Genomic DNA, 15,948 nt, shown 5'->3' with positions numbered 1-15,948 from the left:
TTTTACTGTGCAATGTGCTTTTTCAGCTATTTTTTGTTACAAGCCCTTTCTCATAGAAATAGGAAGGTCAGGAAGTGACACCCAAACAACCAGAAGCCTCTGGTGGTTTCTAACTTTGGAAATGGCTGTTCAGGGTAGCTTTTTGCTGCACTTTTGCTTGATTTGAGCAGAACAAGGCAGTCACAATACTTCTGAGCAAGTGGTCAGGGGTGTGAGCACTAGAAGCTAAACCTCAAAAATAGCTCAGAGATCTGTGGATGGAAGTATTAGTAGATTTCCTTCATGGGGCACTCGCTTATTACAAACTTCATTTTTTAAAATTACCTTAATGTGGTATTCTCTCAGTGGAACTGAGATTTGGGTATAAAATAGAAATGATTTAATTTTTTGATAGAAAAATTAATTGCTCAAGAGTCTATTTTCATTATGCTTCAGTCTCATTTCTAGGGACCTCTGATCTCTGTTCTTTCTGTTTCAAATGAACAGCCAGTTATCTTGGCATCCCTTTTCTTACTAGATCTTCCCTAGTAATGCCCTGTTGTCAGTGGGCAGGTAGAGAGGAGGAAGACCCGTTTCTTCCTTCTCCCTTGAAACTGATCTTGGGCATCAAGATTTCATTTGGTGTTTGAGATTACTCTTTAGGGCCTCAAGTCAGTGCTGAGTGACACCCTGCAGGAGGTTGAGAGTATAAGTGTGTGGGTGGGAGCATAGCAGCCTAGGTTTGCAGGCACATTCTTTGCATATGTCATAGATTGCCTTAGATTTTTGTAAGTAGCAATTTCTCACATTATTTTGGAGAAAATCAGTTTCTGCCTCTGTGAATTTACATTTAGTTACAAAATGTACCATGTTGAACAATACTTCTAAATGATTACCACTTGGGTCCACTGGATCAAAAGGAGTATCCATTTATACACACAGGGGGTATTTATGCACTGACACTGGTTCTCACAGAATTCAAAATTTGGTGTGCAGGAGATGACAAACTCTTAGATAATTAATGTAATATGCTAGATGGTCAGTGCTATGAAAAAATAAGGCAGAGTCAGGACAGAGAGAAGGGTTGTGTGTGTTCTATTTGGATTAGATGACCTTTGAGCCAGAGATTTGGAGGGAGAGAGGGAGTGGACTGTGGGGCTGTATGGGGAAGAGGGAACAGAAGTACAAAGACCCTAAGTTGTATGTGTGTGTCAGCGGGGAGGATGGTTGGTGAGTCTGAGTTGTAGCCGAGGAACATGGCTGGGCTATGAGATCCTGGGGAGGTGCCCTGCATCGTTATTGGCACAAGGTCAACACCCTGTTAATGTCACTTACCTATTCAGGAGCATGCCATGTTGCTTAAGTGAAGTTAACCTATATTTGATACTGGCTGATTTTCCCTTTGGCTGGGGTCTCCAAGAGCACCGTATTACATCCATTTACAATGATTTAATGTAAGTTGCTAAAGGCTAAACTAGTTTAAGTTCATCATGAAGACTTTCCCAAGTTCTCTGAACTCAACTGTGGTTTCCCATTGTTCTAAGCTAAATTAGGATCCATTACACAGCTTAGTAAGTATTAAAAGTTTAAATCGACTGTTTAGAGATATGTAACAAGTTCATGTACCTCTCAATATAATTAGCTATAATTCAAATCTATTTGTGGGTTATTAAGAAATTACTCTTATGTACCTCACCCACTTAAAACATGGAAAACTTAGGCTTAGCTGGAGTCTTCTATTCTTCAGCGTGGTGGGAACTATCATTTATTATGAAGTTTTAATAAATATTGGTGATACATCTATTAAACATTTGGGAAGGTAAATAGATTGAAACTTGGTCTGGGCATGCTGTAGGGACTTAGTACATAACTTTTAGAAGCTAGTTCTTAACTGAGTTTGATGATACTTCTGGTTTCGTGTAAATGAGTATACTTCCAATATTTGAGTCCTTGGATTGGGATTTATCAAGTACTGAAAATAGAGCCTTTAAAAACTGTGAGATGGCAAGAAAGGATCTATTCTAGAGCAATGAAATCACTTGAGAATTTTGAAAAATGCAATTCTCAGGCCCCAGACTGAATTAGAATCTCTGAGGAAGAGGCCAGGGAAACAGATTCCTAATTGACAACTTGCCTGGTTCTAATGATTGACCAAATTTTGACACCCCTGTTGTATTCCAAATCACATTTAATGTGATTAATGGAAAGTTTTGGCGATTGGAAGTTTTGCTAATTGAAAAAAAAAAAAGGTAGAAAAAACAGAGGGGAGTATATTACTTTGGTGTAGTCTTTTAAGAGTTGATAAAACATCAGGGTTTTTTGTTTTGTTTTGTTTGTTTTGTTTTGTTTTTTTCCCAAGAGCTTTAAAAATACCATGACAAAGCTAGGTCAGGTTACACAGTTCCTGTGCTTTTAGGAAGACAAAATGAGGCTCAGAGGTTAAGGGCCTTGCTAATGTCTCTAATGTCTGCAAACACTCCAGGCTAATGCTGAGACTCAAGCCAGGCTTGAAAGTGGCAAAGGTAGGCTGGGAATGATAAGTAGCTGCCCTACCTATCAGCTGTTGGACTACAGATTTCCCTACTTTTAGAGTAATCAGGTTCAGGAAAAGGCAATTTAAAGTGCTTCCAGTTATAATGGAAGCCAACATTTTGAAAATACATGTTTTAGGGATACTTGGGTGGCTCAGTGGTTGAGTGCCTGCCTTTGCCTCAGGTCGTGATCCTAGGGTCCTGGGATTGAGTCCTGTTTCAGGCTCCCTGTGGGGAGCCTGTTTCTCCCTCTGCTTATGTCTCTGCTTCTCTCTGTGTGCCTCTCGTGAATAAATAAATAAGATGTTTAAAATAAAATAAAATAAAATAAAATACATGTTTTAAAAGGTTTGATTGGTACTCTGCCTTTAAAAATTATGACAAATTAAGAAAGTCCATTTCTTCTTACATTAGTGTTTAGGTTATAATGACCTCTTTATGCTAATTCTTAGAACCAAGAACAGATTAAATAACTCAGTTGTGTACTTTCCTGACTGATTGGAAGGCATGATAACATTTTCCACTTCGTGATGACTTTTTCAACACTGTCCTGAAGAGGGTTGTTTGCAGAAATATTTGAAGGCGTCATCGATTTTTCCAAAGGCTGGGCATGGCTCCATTGGTGATGGATCTGTATCTGGATTTACTGTGTCAAACTGTGATTGGAGTAGCTTGTCAGTGAGGTTCATGACCTGCATCAGCTGCAAGATCTCACTTTTATCTGGTACCTGATTTTTATTGCATATGTTGTTGCATGGTATGTTTCTAATACTCAGAAAGTGAGAACAGCAGCCATTCACCTGGAGGGCAGGAATAGGGTAGTTTTAAGCAGGGAGGAATGTCAGAGAAGGGACTAATTTAAAGGTGCTCAGTCTGTTTACCTATATCAATATTACTATTATGAGGATTTTAGTAATGAAAACTCAGATGATGAGTTTGGGTATTGTAACTCTTATACAAATTGTTTAGGTGCCATTCTGTAGAAGGGACTACATATCTGGGTACCACCATCACATCACATCACCTACTTAAAATACACCCAGGTATGCTTGCTTCTGCAGCATATATACTAAAACTGGAATGATACAGAGAAGATTAGCATAGCCCCTGTGCAAGGATGACATGCAAATTCATGAAGCATTCCATATTTTTTGTATTATTCCATTAATATGAACTGCCTGTAACAGACAAAGCAATAGAGATATAAAGTAGATTAGTGGTTGCCTAGAGCTGATGGAAGTGGTGCTTTTAGAGGTGATGGAACTGTTCTAAAATTTGTGGTGATATTTTCATAACTAAAAAAAAAGAAGAAGAAGAAGAAGAAGAAAAAATCTGCCCAGGTAACAATACCTGGAGGAATTCTTTCTAACAGAGGACTTTAGGAAGGATTCACTGACAAAGACTGAAGCTTAATTCTGGGAGAGAACCCTCTTCAGTGTTGTGAAATATATTAATACGTGATGATTCCGTAGTACTCTGGCATTTCCCACTAGTCCCTCAGTGAAGATCCTGTGGGAGCATTCAGCCAGGATGCAGAGATGACAGTTTCACAACACTGCTCAAATGTCCCTGTGACAGGTCATGTCTTGTTTCATGCCTCTGCCACAGGTGTGATGTGTTTCCATTGGAGGCCTCCCATTCCTCCATTCTTGATCCAAGCCTCTGTGGATGCTCAAAGGTCAGCTTAAATCCAGTCTTTATGGGCCTTCTGTCTAATATGCAGCATACTGACTGTGTGCTGTTTGTGTCTGTTTGGTCCTCTTTCTCTGACCAGGGATCATGAAACTGCTCTTGAATTCAAATGGGCCCATGGACCAGTGTGTAGCATGGTACAGTGTTTTTGGAATTTCCCCACCATGAACTCTTCAGACAGGGCAGGGCTCTCCAGGGCACCAACTTCCCCAGAACCTCTTGTTGTCTGAATCCCCTCTTACTGGACACCTCCATGTCTCCATGTCTGAGTTTGTATCTGAGTGTTTGCTCAGTGTGTGTATTCACTGTGTGGTACCTCTGGGGACAATTTTAGTCATCTTTTAAGGGGAAGGATCAGTTCTTTGCTGGACTCAGCAAAAACATTCAGCTGAAAAACACTTGTGCTTTACTGAATAACATAAAGGTTACTGTCTTGGACCATGAGCATCCCATCCTACCCCAGTAGCACTTCTGCTTCCAGTCTGAGGTCATGCAGTCTCATTAGTCTGGGGAGTCTGGGGGGAAGGGTAGGGAGAGCAATCTTTGTTGTTTTTTAACGCAGGAAATAAGTCAAGCTTTTTAGATAATATGTCATTTTTAGTGATACTTCCAGCTTCATGAATGCCCCCAAACTAATTTTCTGGTGTTAGTGTCAATCCTTTCCTTAACAGAACCTTACAGGTGGAATCCCCTGGAATTTGCTGTTGGGGATCTCTTACTGTGCTAGAGATGTGGGGTGGGTGGTAGAAGGGCATGGGCTTTAGATCAGAGAGACCTAGCTCTGCTTCCTATACTCCCAGCTGTGTGTTCTTGAGCAATGGTCACCTTATATGTAAAACATGGGGATAGTGGCATCTACTCCCAGGATTATTGGGAAGGTTACATGAGATTATACAAACATCCACATACCCACAAAGGACTGTGTTAGGACCTGATACAGATTATGTGCCTGCCCATTTTGGAAGGAAATCCATGCTCAATTTATTCTGCATACTTTGTGGTGAATCATCTAAAATTCCCTGGGAAAAATATTATGACATAAGCCCCTTTTCTTGGCCATTGTTTCAAATCCTAGACAGCAATTGAACTTCACATGTACGTCATATTCTGGGAGGGTACAAAGTACATCCTGGTGTGTATGCTGAAGTGCTTTGGGTAGGAATTACGATCAGCGAAGCTGTGGGTGGGAGAGAATATGTGGAAGGATCACTACCTGTGAGGGGAGCACTACTTTTTCAGTTTCCTGCATGCTGGGTCCTTGGGAACATACGTTGCTCCTATTCTTAAATCTGCCCATTAGAACCAATGCTACACTTTCTCTTAAGGATCCAATTAATGCCCGGATTGATGTTGCTGGCATCTCCTTGTGATGACTGACTGTATCATGGATTGTGGAGAGAGGGAGAGAGGGAGAGGTAGAGGGAGAGAGAGAGAGAGAAAAAGAGAAACCAGCCCTATCATAGGCAGCCCCACTACTACCATGGATGCTTCATATAAATGTTGGTAGGACATAGGACAACGATAGGGATTGGAGGTCTATTCCCCTTCCAGCATGTCCTAGGGAGCAGTGCGTCCAAGGAATTATTTTTTGGGATCATTAAAAACCAGCCCCCCATGGTCAGCTGTTTTTTTTTTTTTTTTTTTTTTTTTAGCACAGACACACAATTGCAATGAGTGTTTTCTCCTAATAGCTATGTTAAGATGAATGAGTTAATATTCACAAGACGTTTCTAAGTCCCAGAAGGTGTGTTTTTAAAAAAAGATTGAACTATTTGCTGTTAATTTCTTATCTCTAGAAGATTGAATATTAAATACCGGGGAAGACATTATAAATTATCAGGCAGCATTGGCTCATATCTCCCACATATGTCCCAGTACCAGGGTTTTGTTAGATCTGGTCACCAGTCTGACCTAAGTGCTGCCCATCTACTTGGAGCAGCCCTGGTTGTTCACTTTGTTATTTATTCACAAATTGTGGTTGGTTGACTCCATGTGGATATTTTTATAGCATTGGTCTCTCCCCAAATATTTGCGTTAGTGTATTAAATTACTTTCTCATTTATAAGTTAAAGTGTGTGTTGACTTTTGTGGTTTTAATTTTACAGGCTTGGTTGTCTTTGTATTACCAGATGGTGTCTCTTGTTTGAGTCCCTAAGCAGGGTTTGTTTGCTTGCTGGCTTGTTTTGTTTAGGGCTTAACTACCACCCAATACCATCTTAAATTAAAGATGGTGTTATATTCAAGTGAAAATCCATTTTAAATCTACTACTTAATTATTAAAATATCTCCTGCATATTTTGGAGGCAAAATTGCAATTTTGTGGCATGCAAAGGAGGAACATGCGCTGAAAAACCGTTAACTTTTGTGTGGATTGGGGTTAGTTAGCCTCTTGGCTCCATGGTGCTAGCAGGTGGAATAGTATGAATCCAAAGGGCCGAAGGCAGGCTTAACTGTTTCTGGGAAACGTGGCAGGTGTCACCAAGATATTTTAAAGGCTCTTTTCCTGGAGGGGTCTTGGGGAGGGGTTGCTGCCTGTGAAGACAAACAGAGTCAAGATCTGGGTGCTTGCTTCCTGCTTCTAATGCCAGTTCTTTCTAGCCTGTGGAATATAAAGGGTGGGGAATGTTGTGGCTAAGTTGCTCCTTCTGCAGCTCCCTCATATTCCTGGATGTTTTCTCCTCCCCTCTCTCAGGTGGAGCCCGTGGACTTACTGAGTTGAAGAGATGGATCTGGGTCTAGGAAGAGTAAGGCAGCTCGAGGACACAGGATAGAATACCAGGAAGGAGACGGTTGCCCAGAGAAAGAACTCCAGAGATATAGGAAGTGCCCCCTTTGAGTATTCAGCTGAATGCTGGTCAGTATAGGGAGACTACCTGAGGCTAGGGAAAGAGCCATCTAGAATGATCATGAAGAACTGTTCCTAGTGCTCACACAGGGCCAGGAGTAATGCCTGTTCCTACTAGCCAGACTGGAAAACCTCAAGGTTCATGGAGCATTGGGTTGAGTACACAGAAGTGTCTTGGCTGCCTAGTGGGGAATGAGCACTGTTCTGGCCCACTTAGCAAATCTAAAAAGCGAGATCCAATAGAATCAAATTATTTCCAAGCAACATAACTGTGTACCCAAACAAAGCTCAAGGATATTTATGAATACAAAACTATCCAGTCCTCAACAGGTAGAATCCACAATGTTTGGCATCCAGTCAAAAATTACCAGACATGTGAAGAAAGCAAGAAAATACAACTTGTAATGGGAGATAAATCAATCCGTTGAAAGCAATCCAGAACTAACACAGATCTTAGAATTAGCAGACAAGACATTTAAAGTTATGATAACTATTTCATATGTTCAAAAGTTAAATACAGAAATGAAAGATTTAAAAAAGGAAACAAATTGGATCTCAAATGTGGCATGTTTTTCAATCAATCCTTATGTTATTTCCACCAAACCCATGTGACCCAAACCTGGCCCCTACCAATGTGTATCACTCCTAAGCTCTTCCTGGTCCATTCAGTATTTTCTTGAGCCCAGACCCCAGAGTCATTACTGCAGTGCTAACTCAGGGGTGCCTAGGAGTTACTTGAGCCCTTGACCTTCCTTCATGCCTGCCATGCCCATGCCAGACCTGAGCAGTCATCCAGCAGTGCTGCTCCTGGGACAGAGAATTATGCTGGATCCATTGGTGTATGTCTTCTTGGTGTATAACCAGATACCTGGCAGAAATCTGAGTTTGCTTCTGTGGGTTTTTCAGGAACTCCAAAAACTTTTATATCCATAAGCCTGTCTTTTTTTACTCATCCAAATTCTGGTTCTATACTCTGTTGAGAAAAATCCTGCAGTGACTTCTATCTGTATGTATCCACTGTCCTTCAGTATGGCCGGCTCCTGTCTGCTTTTCTGCTGGTTGCCAAGGAAACCTCTCTTCTCACAGAGACTATACCCTTTCCCTGGGCAGATCCATCCTCTCTGCCCTCTTAGCATTCTCGCTTCCTCACTTGTCTGACTACACCTTGTGCAGTCCCTACTCCCCATGGGTTGCTTCTCTTTGGTGATGCTGATGCAAGAAAATTCTTCACTTGATCCTTGGCTACCATCCCATTTCCTCCTTTTATAGCCAAGTGTCTTAACAAATACTCTGTATTTACTCCTCACCACTTCCTCTCTTCTCTCTGATTTTCTCCTACTCGGATACCTCCTCAGTGTGAAATGTACCTGACCTTTCTCAGCAGTCTTCCACTGTGACCTTGCTACTGTATCTGGTTCCGCTTACTCTCCTTCTGAGAACCTGAATCACCACCATGAGTCTGTGTTCCCTATTCTGAGTGGTGGTCAGCACCTATAGCTCCTTCTCCCATTCCCTTCAACGATGACTCAAACTTCATCATTCTTTTCAAGATCCCTTTTTACCCTGTGCCTTCACTGTAAGCAGGTGGCCTTGTTTCCTATGTAATCAAGAAAATCACATCAGATGTGACTTTCCTGACACACAAGAGAGAGATCTGGGCTACAGACATAATGCAGGGGTAGAGACCAACAGGTAGCGTGAAATCCCCAGATGAAAACAGATCCCCAAGTTTAAAAAAAATTTTCTTTAAGTAAGCTTTACAGCTAACATGGGGCTTGAACTCATGATCCTCAAATCAAGAGTCACTTGCTCTACTGACTGAGCCAGGTAGGCTCCCTGAAAACAGATCCCCAGGGATGTGAGTGAGAACAACATCCTGCTCCTGACCTCATCTACACTCCCACCCATTCTCATTCCTTAGCCTCTGTCCCAGAGGATAGCTGTCCTTTTTGCCAAAGACCTGTGCTTCTTCAAGGACTTTGCTTCCCTACCTCTAACTTCTCCGTTTCCCTTACTCCTGGTTGTTTTCTCCAACCTGTAAACATGCCAAGCCTCCTTGTCCTAAAAGTCCTCCAGCACCTCCATGGGGTAATTCCAGTTCATTTCTTCTTTTTCATCCTAATTCTTTTTTTTTATTTTTTTAATTTATTTTTTATTTATGATAGGCACACAGTGAGAGAGAGAGAGGCAGAGACATAGGCAGAGGGAGAAGCAGGCTCCATGCACCGGGAGCCCGACGTGGGATTCAATCCCGGGTCCCCAGGATCACGCCCTGGGCCAAAGGCAGGCACCAAACCACTGTGCCACCCCGGGATCCCTTTCATCCTAATTCTTGACAGCATAGTCTGTACACTCTCTCCCTTGCTTTGCCTTCTCTGTTCTCCTCCAACTGCTACTGAAGCTTTCTGGCTTTCCTCACCATTATTCTACTCAAGTAGCTCTTGATGAAGTCACCAAGGACATCTGTAGTGCCAAGTCCAGTTAGCAGTAGTCCTTATCATACTGGACATCTCGGTTGCATATGATAATGCTTATCACTCCAACTCGTGGTGCTACAGTTTTTGACTTCTGAAGTGTGCTGATCATCTTTGCACCTCCCTGACTCTTCCTTCTTTGTATCTTTGGGCTTCTCTCTCTCTCTCCTTCCAGTTCGTATTCACCAGGGTCAGTGTTCAGCCCACTGCTATTCTCACTCACATGTGTTCATCTGGGGATTTTACTCTGCCTGTCGCTCTCTACCCCTAAGTCTATGTCTGCAGCCCAGAACTCTCTTGTGAGTGTCAGCTTCCTGTATCCAGTCACATGTGGGGCATTCCCACCTGGGCATTCATTCATTCTTCAAATTAGCAAATATACACGTTTTCTATTCCCGTGTTTTGTTGAATAAGAAATGTTGAATATGAGGACAAAAAGCATTCCTACTCTGTGAGGTGCTATACTAATCTGATCCTGCTCCATCTCTTTGTCTTTATGTCTTTAACAGGCCTGTATTCCTCATTCTAGGTCTTAAAAGTGAGCACTCATCCTTATAAGCTTTTCCTCTTCAGAGAGAAGAGGAAATTACCTTTTACCTTTTATTATCTTTGAGCTCATTTCTTCCCATGAACCCTGGTTCTGTGGTATCTTTCAAACACCTAGGGCTCCAACCCCAGTCATCATTTTCCTCTCCTATCAATCCCTTCTGCTTACTCCATTTCTGTCATTACTACTTCTCTTCTCCTGGACACCCAAGCTTGAAACTTGCGCATTTCTCCACCTACATGCTTTGTCTCTCCAACTAAAGCAAGAACAATTTGAAGTTAACGTTCTGTTGTGTAGCAGTGTACTCTACCCACTCAACATGCTAGGATGTGAGGGTATAAAGTGAGGCCAAGAGAAGGTGGAAGGGGAGGTAGTTCCTATCATTTCCCATTTTAATAAGCATCTGCAGAACCTCTATCCTTCTGACTTTGATATTAAGTCATCATGTCAGAAATGGTATTTTTGGAAGAAGCTTCATCCAGACTTTTATTTCTAGCTATAAGGAGAGCTAGGGGATAGGATTAGCTATTAAAAGATGAGGATATGCAATCCATTTAATGAAGATTCTTGCTGGGGGTGTTTACAGGAATTATTTTAATGGCACTTTCTTTAGATAATGCTATGTAAAATCTTCTTTCCCCTTGGGTAGTGGATTCCTTTACACTATATAGAGCCAATTCTGTAACTTTCCTGTTACCTTCAATTTTTTTTCAGCTTTATTGAAGTACATTAGACAAAATTGCAAGATATTTAAAGTGTGCATCATAGTGATTTGATACACATAAACATTATGGAAAGATTTCCACCACCTAGTTAATTAACATATCCATCAATACTTTCAGTATGTTTAAGTTCTAGACAGACTGGAAAACCTCAAGGTTCATGGAGCCTTGTGATAAAATGTGATAAAATACAAATTCATGTGATAAAATACACATTACATGAAAAATTACCATCTTAACTGTTTTAAGTGTATAGTTCAGTGATATTTATTATATTTGCATTATTATGTGTGCAACCACCATCACCATCCATCTCCAGAACTCTTTTTGAAACTGAATAGAACTCTTACAAAATCTAAACTCTTTGCAATAAATAATATATTACCATCCCCCCTCTCCCACATTCAGCCACCCTTCTTTCTGTCTCTCTAAATCTGACTACTTTGGGTATCTTATATGAATGGAATCATACAGTATTGTTCTTTTGTGACTGTCTTGTGTCACTTAACCTGATGGCCTCAAGGTTCATCCATGGTGTAGCATGTGTCAGAACTGCCTTCCTTTTTAAGGCTGAATAATATTCCACCATATGTAAATACCACATTTTGTCTATTTGTCAGCTGATGGGCAATCTTATATTAGTGTTTTAGATTGAATCCTGTTTATTTTGAAAACTTTAGTCATATTCAGTCACACTCCTTAGTTCACCTTCCCCAGCTATGGCCTAGCTGCTTGGACTGAGGAAGAGAGTGAAGTCTTTTCTTTTTTTAAGGAGTAATTGACATATAACATGAGAATAGTTTCAGATGTACAATGAAATGGTATGATATTAGTATATGTTGTGAAATCACTGTGATAAGTCTAGTTAACATGTCACCAACATAGTTAGAAAAAAAATTTTTTTATGATAAAAGCTTTTAAGATCTACTCTCTTAGCCACTTCCAAATATGCAAAGCAGTATTAACTTTTGTCACTATTTTATTACATTTCCCTAACTTAATTATTTTACAACTGGAAGTTTGTAACTTTTGATCCCCCTTCAAGGAGTGTGAAGTCTTATCTTGAGATCCAGCATTCCCTACCATCCTTCCCATCTCCCTTTCCTCTCCTTTTCTTCTCCCTGCCTGTCCCTGAAGAGTGATTTTCTTGGAGTCTCTCTCCTCAGCTCCAGGTTGTGGGGGGAAACAGACTTGCACACCTCTCTAATGCTGACGTCCTCTTACTCTTTAGATTTGTTCTGACTAGGGGACTGGTGCAGAACTGGTGCATTGGGAGTAGAGGCACTCTCTCCAGAAAGCCCTGACCGGAGGGGGCTTTCAGAATTTAGATTATGGCTACTTAGTGCCTTTTGTCCTCAGCTACAGTCTGGGATAAGAGGAAGGTCCCCACCCAACATCCCACTACACTTAGAAAATCAGAAAGGCCTAGTTTTATATGACCTTTATGAGGGCTCCGCACTGGGGCTCTGAAATTCTTTCTCCTGTCTTCTCCCTTTCAGTATTCCTCATACCTGAAAAGGAAGGGCTGGGGTCCAGTATAGGATGTAGATTTAAGCCCCTTCACTAGTCAGTGATTGCGATTCCAGTCTCTCAAGGCAAGACTGGTCCTCAGAGTAGACTTCTTTGAAAGAACTTTCTCCCTGTTGTCTGTACCCCATATGGTTTTACCGAATAGAACCCCTATTAGCATCTTCCTTTTGGCAGTCTTTCCATTATCAGTTGAACCAAAAGAGCCTTATTTTCAGGGTTGTTAGTACAGTATAGTGGAAGAAACTCTTTACATGGATTGGCTTAGTGGTTTCTAACCCTAGGTTGATTATCAAGGCCTTTACTACATTTCCCAGAGTCTTTATAAGTGCACCTATTTTGATGCCACGTCTCCTGGGATTACTAATGTACTTAATGCCAAAATTTGATGAATTCTGTGAAGTCTTTAATTGGATTAAAAAATATCCAGAAGTATCTAAATACTAATTGTGTATATGTCGACATATTTTGTACTCTGAGATGGTACCTGTGGAGTGATCTTCCCTTACAAGGTATTCAGTCTCAGTTTGGGAATGGTCCCAGTAAGCCAGTTTTATTGAAAAGAAAAGGACAAAATAGTGTAATTTTTAAAGAAGATTTATTTATTTTAGAGAGAGAAAGAGAGCGAGAGCATGCATGTGTGCAGAGGGAGAGAGAGAACATCAATCAGATTCCCCACTGAGCATGGAGCCTGAGGTGAGACTCAATCTCACAACCCTGAGATCATGTCCTGAGCCGAAATCAAGAGTCAGATGCTCAACTGATTGAGCTACCCGGGCGCCCCCTCAGTCTTTATCTTCTAAGACTCTATAGTCTAAATGCAAGCATCTAGGTTGAGAGTGTGTTTGTGTTTGCAATTATTGTCTGTGAGGGCTGTGTGTGTGTGTGTGTGTGTGTGTGTGTGTGTGTATGCTTCTAAGGACTGATGAGGAAGCCACACCAGGATTGTTTCTCTGCTGAAAGGGTTGAGGCAAGGTCATCCGACCTGCTGATTACACTTGAAAAGGGAGAGTGTGTCTTTTGCCACCTCAAAGGGCAGCTGTTTATTGAATTTCTCCACCCTCCAATTGTTTTACATATGGAATGGTTCCTGGAGAGAGATCTAACATCTGCACAGGTCTATCCTGTTCCTTAGCTGTGTTTACTGAAGTGAGTTCTGCAGTTACATTCACACACTGCAAGCTGCACGTACAGTGTACGGGAGAGTTTGGCCTGCTCTATAGGGTTTGGGGAGGTCATACTTTGGAGCATGTTGCAGGTTTGACAGGTCAAGGTCATTCATCTGTTCATTAAATATTAAGTCCCTGGTGTGCCAGGCAGTAGGACACAGGCTACTTTGAAAAAACTCACGGCCAGGAGAGGAAGGTGGTCACATAAACAATAGTTCAGCATGACATGTAATGATTAGTGCACAAGGGGCCTGGGGTGCCTCCTGGGAGAAGGCCTGCTGGCCTTAGGGGAGAGAGGGGGATGGAAGATGAAGCAGGGCTTAGAGAGAGGGAGCCATGCATGATGTGTCATGTGGGTTCTATCTTTGTATCTGAAGGATTAGCCTAAGCGTGGGCTATCACTTTGGTTTGCTGAGAGACACCCAAGAGACCCTCAGAATATCAGGAAGCCTTCATGATAGGAGAGACAACTGTATTTATTCCTTTGACCTGAGAATCAGGATTATCCCTTTGCTTGGTATCAAAAGGTACCACTTTGCCCCTTGGTTTTGCATAGGAATTAGTAATCAGAGAGTTCACCAGCAGTGGCTGAGCATCTCTTGGTCTGTCCCACAGGAGCAGTGACTGTAATGCTGGAGCCCAAGCCATTTTCCATCCTGGGAATTATGCTCTGCCCCTTCCTAAATTCCCATTGTGGTTTCAAATGAAGAGGCCATTGTTCACTTTCCTTCCTAAAAGAAGCAATATATTTAACTTCTGGCTCTCTGCCTGACTGATGGAGAGCTGATCTCCATGGAGCCAACACCCGTGGCTTCCCATCAGGACCAACCCTCAGGACCAGCCATCTGATCTTCCCTGTTCTGGTTGAAGTTATTTAGATTCTACACCAGCACAGTGGGAGGCTTGCATTAGGTCCTACTAGGTGGCTAGAGCTCCTTGATTCCCTCCCAGGGTTTAGTAGAAAAAAAAAAAAGGGCCTTCACTCTTTATAGCAGCTAGACCTATTATGGGAATTTAAAAGCAAATGTCTGATGTGAAAATCTGTACTATCTTAGGACTTTGAAGCCAATACAAAAGAGGCTTTATCATGTTGTTGAATAGTTTGGGTCCAGGCAGGTGTCTTAGAGCAGAAGTTTTCAAACTTATTTTTAAGCAACAAAATACTTTTTCCCCCCCAAATGAAATTGACAGAATCTAAATACTGCAGGGTTTCTTAACCAGCAGGATTGACCTTTTGGGTTGGATAACTTTCGTCATGGGGGCTGTGCTGCGTGTTGTAGGATGTTTAGCAGCATCCCTAATCTCTACACTCTAGGTGCTACTAGCAAACCTCACCCCACCTCAGTTGCAACAACAGAAAATGTCTCCAGACATTGCCAAATGTAGGTAGGTGCAAAATCACACCTGGTTAAGGACCAGTTCAGTACAATAAATAAAACTGATTTTTTAAGAAGAAAGAACTAATGTTTTAGAAGTGAGATTGAACTCCACTAGAACTCTGTGCAGCGTTCCTGGCCTTTACTGTTTGAGGAACTGGTGTGGAGTTCTGACCTACTGTCATCCCAGAGGGGTAGGTTGTCATTTGTCAAAGCAAAAAAAAAAAACCCCAAATTAGACAAATCCACAGGTATTTTGAATCTAAATATACACTGAATGGTTTTGTACATGTATGTAGGTATGCTTTGTTGGTGTACTTGGATGTTAGACTAAGGGAAGAGAGATGTTTGGGTGCTGTCCACCTAACTCCTGAGATTTAGCTACTGCAGTTTGTCCTGTTTTGTCAGACACATCAGCTGAAGGCTTGTGGCTGTCAACCCAGTGATGGAGCTCACCTTTGCTGTGTGAACCCTAGCTTCCATGAGACTCAGCACAACTGGCTTTGCTCATGGAGGACTGGAAACATGGGCTAGTGCCTGCAGCCTCTTCCACCCAGACTCCAGCTGAATCCGTTTGGTCCATAGTTGTTTAAAAGTCATTGGATGGATTTTTACCTGTCTGCCCTTTGTACTTAGTAAAGTGTGCTTCTGTATACACATGTGTGAATGAACTTACCTCTCCTTGGAGAAGAAGCCCCATGTGGTCTCCTCTCCCTTGCCACTCTCAGCATCGGTTGGGGTGGGGGTGTTTCTGGGTGCTTGGCACGTGCCACTCCTATATTTTGCTGATGAGTCCAAGCTGATGAAGGTGTTATGGAAGCCTGTCCCACAGGCAGACTCTGTACCCCAGGTACGTGGGTGTCAGTATAAAGAACAATACCGCTCAGTGAGTCACTCTCACCTGTGGGAAGATGTGTGGCTCAGGCAGGGAGGGAGAGAACTGGCTGCCTGGAGGGCATAGCTTTCATCTGTCCAGCAAACTCACTCTCACCCCATGAGCTGGAGTCTAGTATTAAATTGGTGGAGAGCTTGTACCTAACTTGAGAACCTACCCCTTGTCCTAACAATCTGTTTCGCTGCCTGCGA

At 41.9% G+C, this 15,948-nt stretch overlaps 1 protein-coding gene and 1 non-coding gene across 3 annotated transcripts in view; both read left to right on the top strand.

Moving 5' to 3' along the window:
* Positions 1 to 15,948, top strand: part of PRKCH (protein kinase C eta) — a 260,369-nt gene that overhangs the window by 113,677 nt on the left and 130,744 nt on the right. The window lies entirely within an intron of this gene.
* Positions 3,556 to 3,662, top strand: LOC121493961. Its single transcript, XR_005988610.1, has one exon. It is a non-coding gene; the product is annotated as a U6 spliceosomal RNA (small nuclear RNA).

Source organism: Vulpes lagopus, chromosome 6, assembly GCF_018345385.1.
Source record: "Vulpes lagopus strain Blue_001 chromosome 6, ASM1834538v1, whole genome shotgun sequence".
NCBI lineage: Eukaryota > Metazoa > Chordata > Mammalia > Carnivora > Canidae > Vulpes > Vulpes lagopus.
This window is presented reverse-complemented; position numbering and strand designations above follow the sequence as displayed.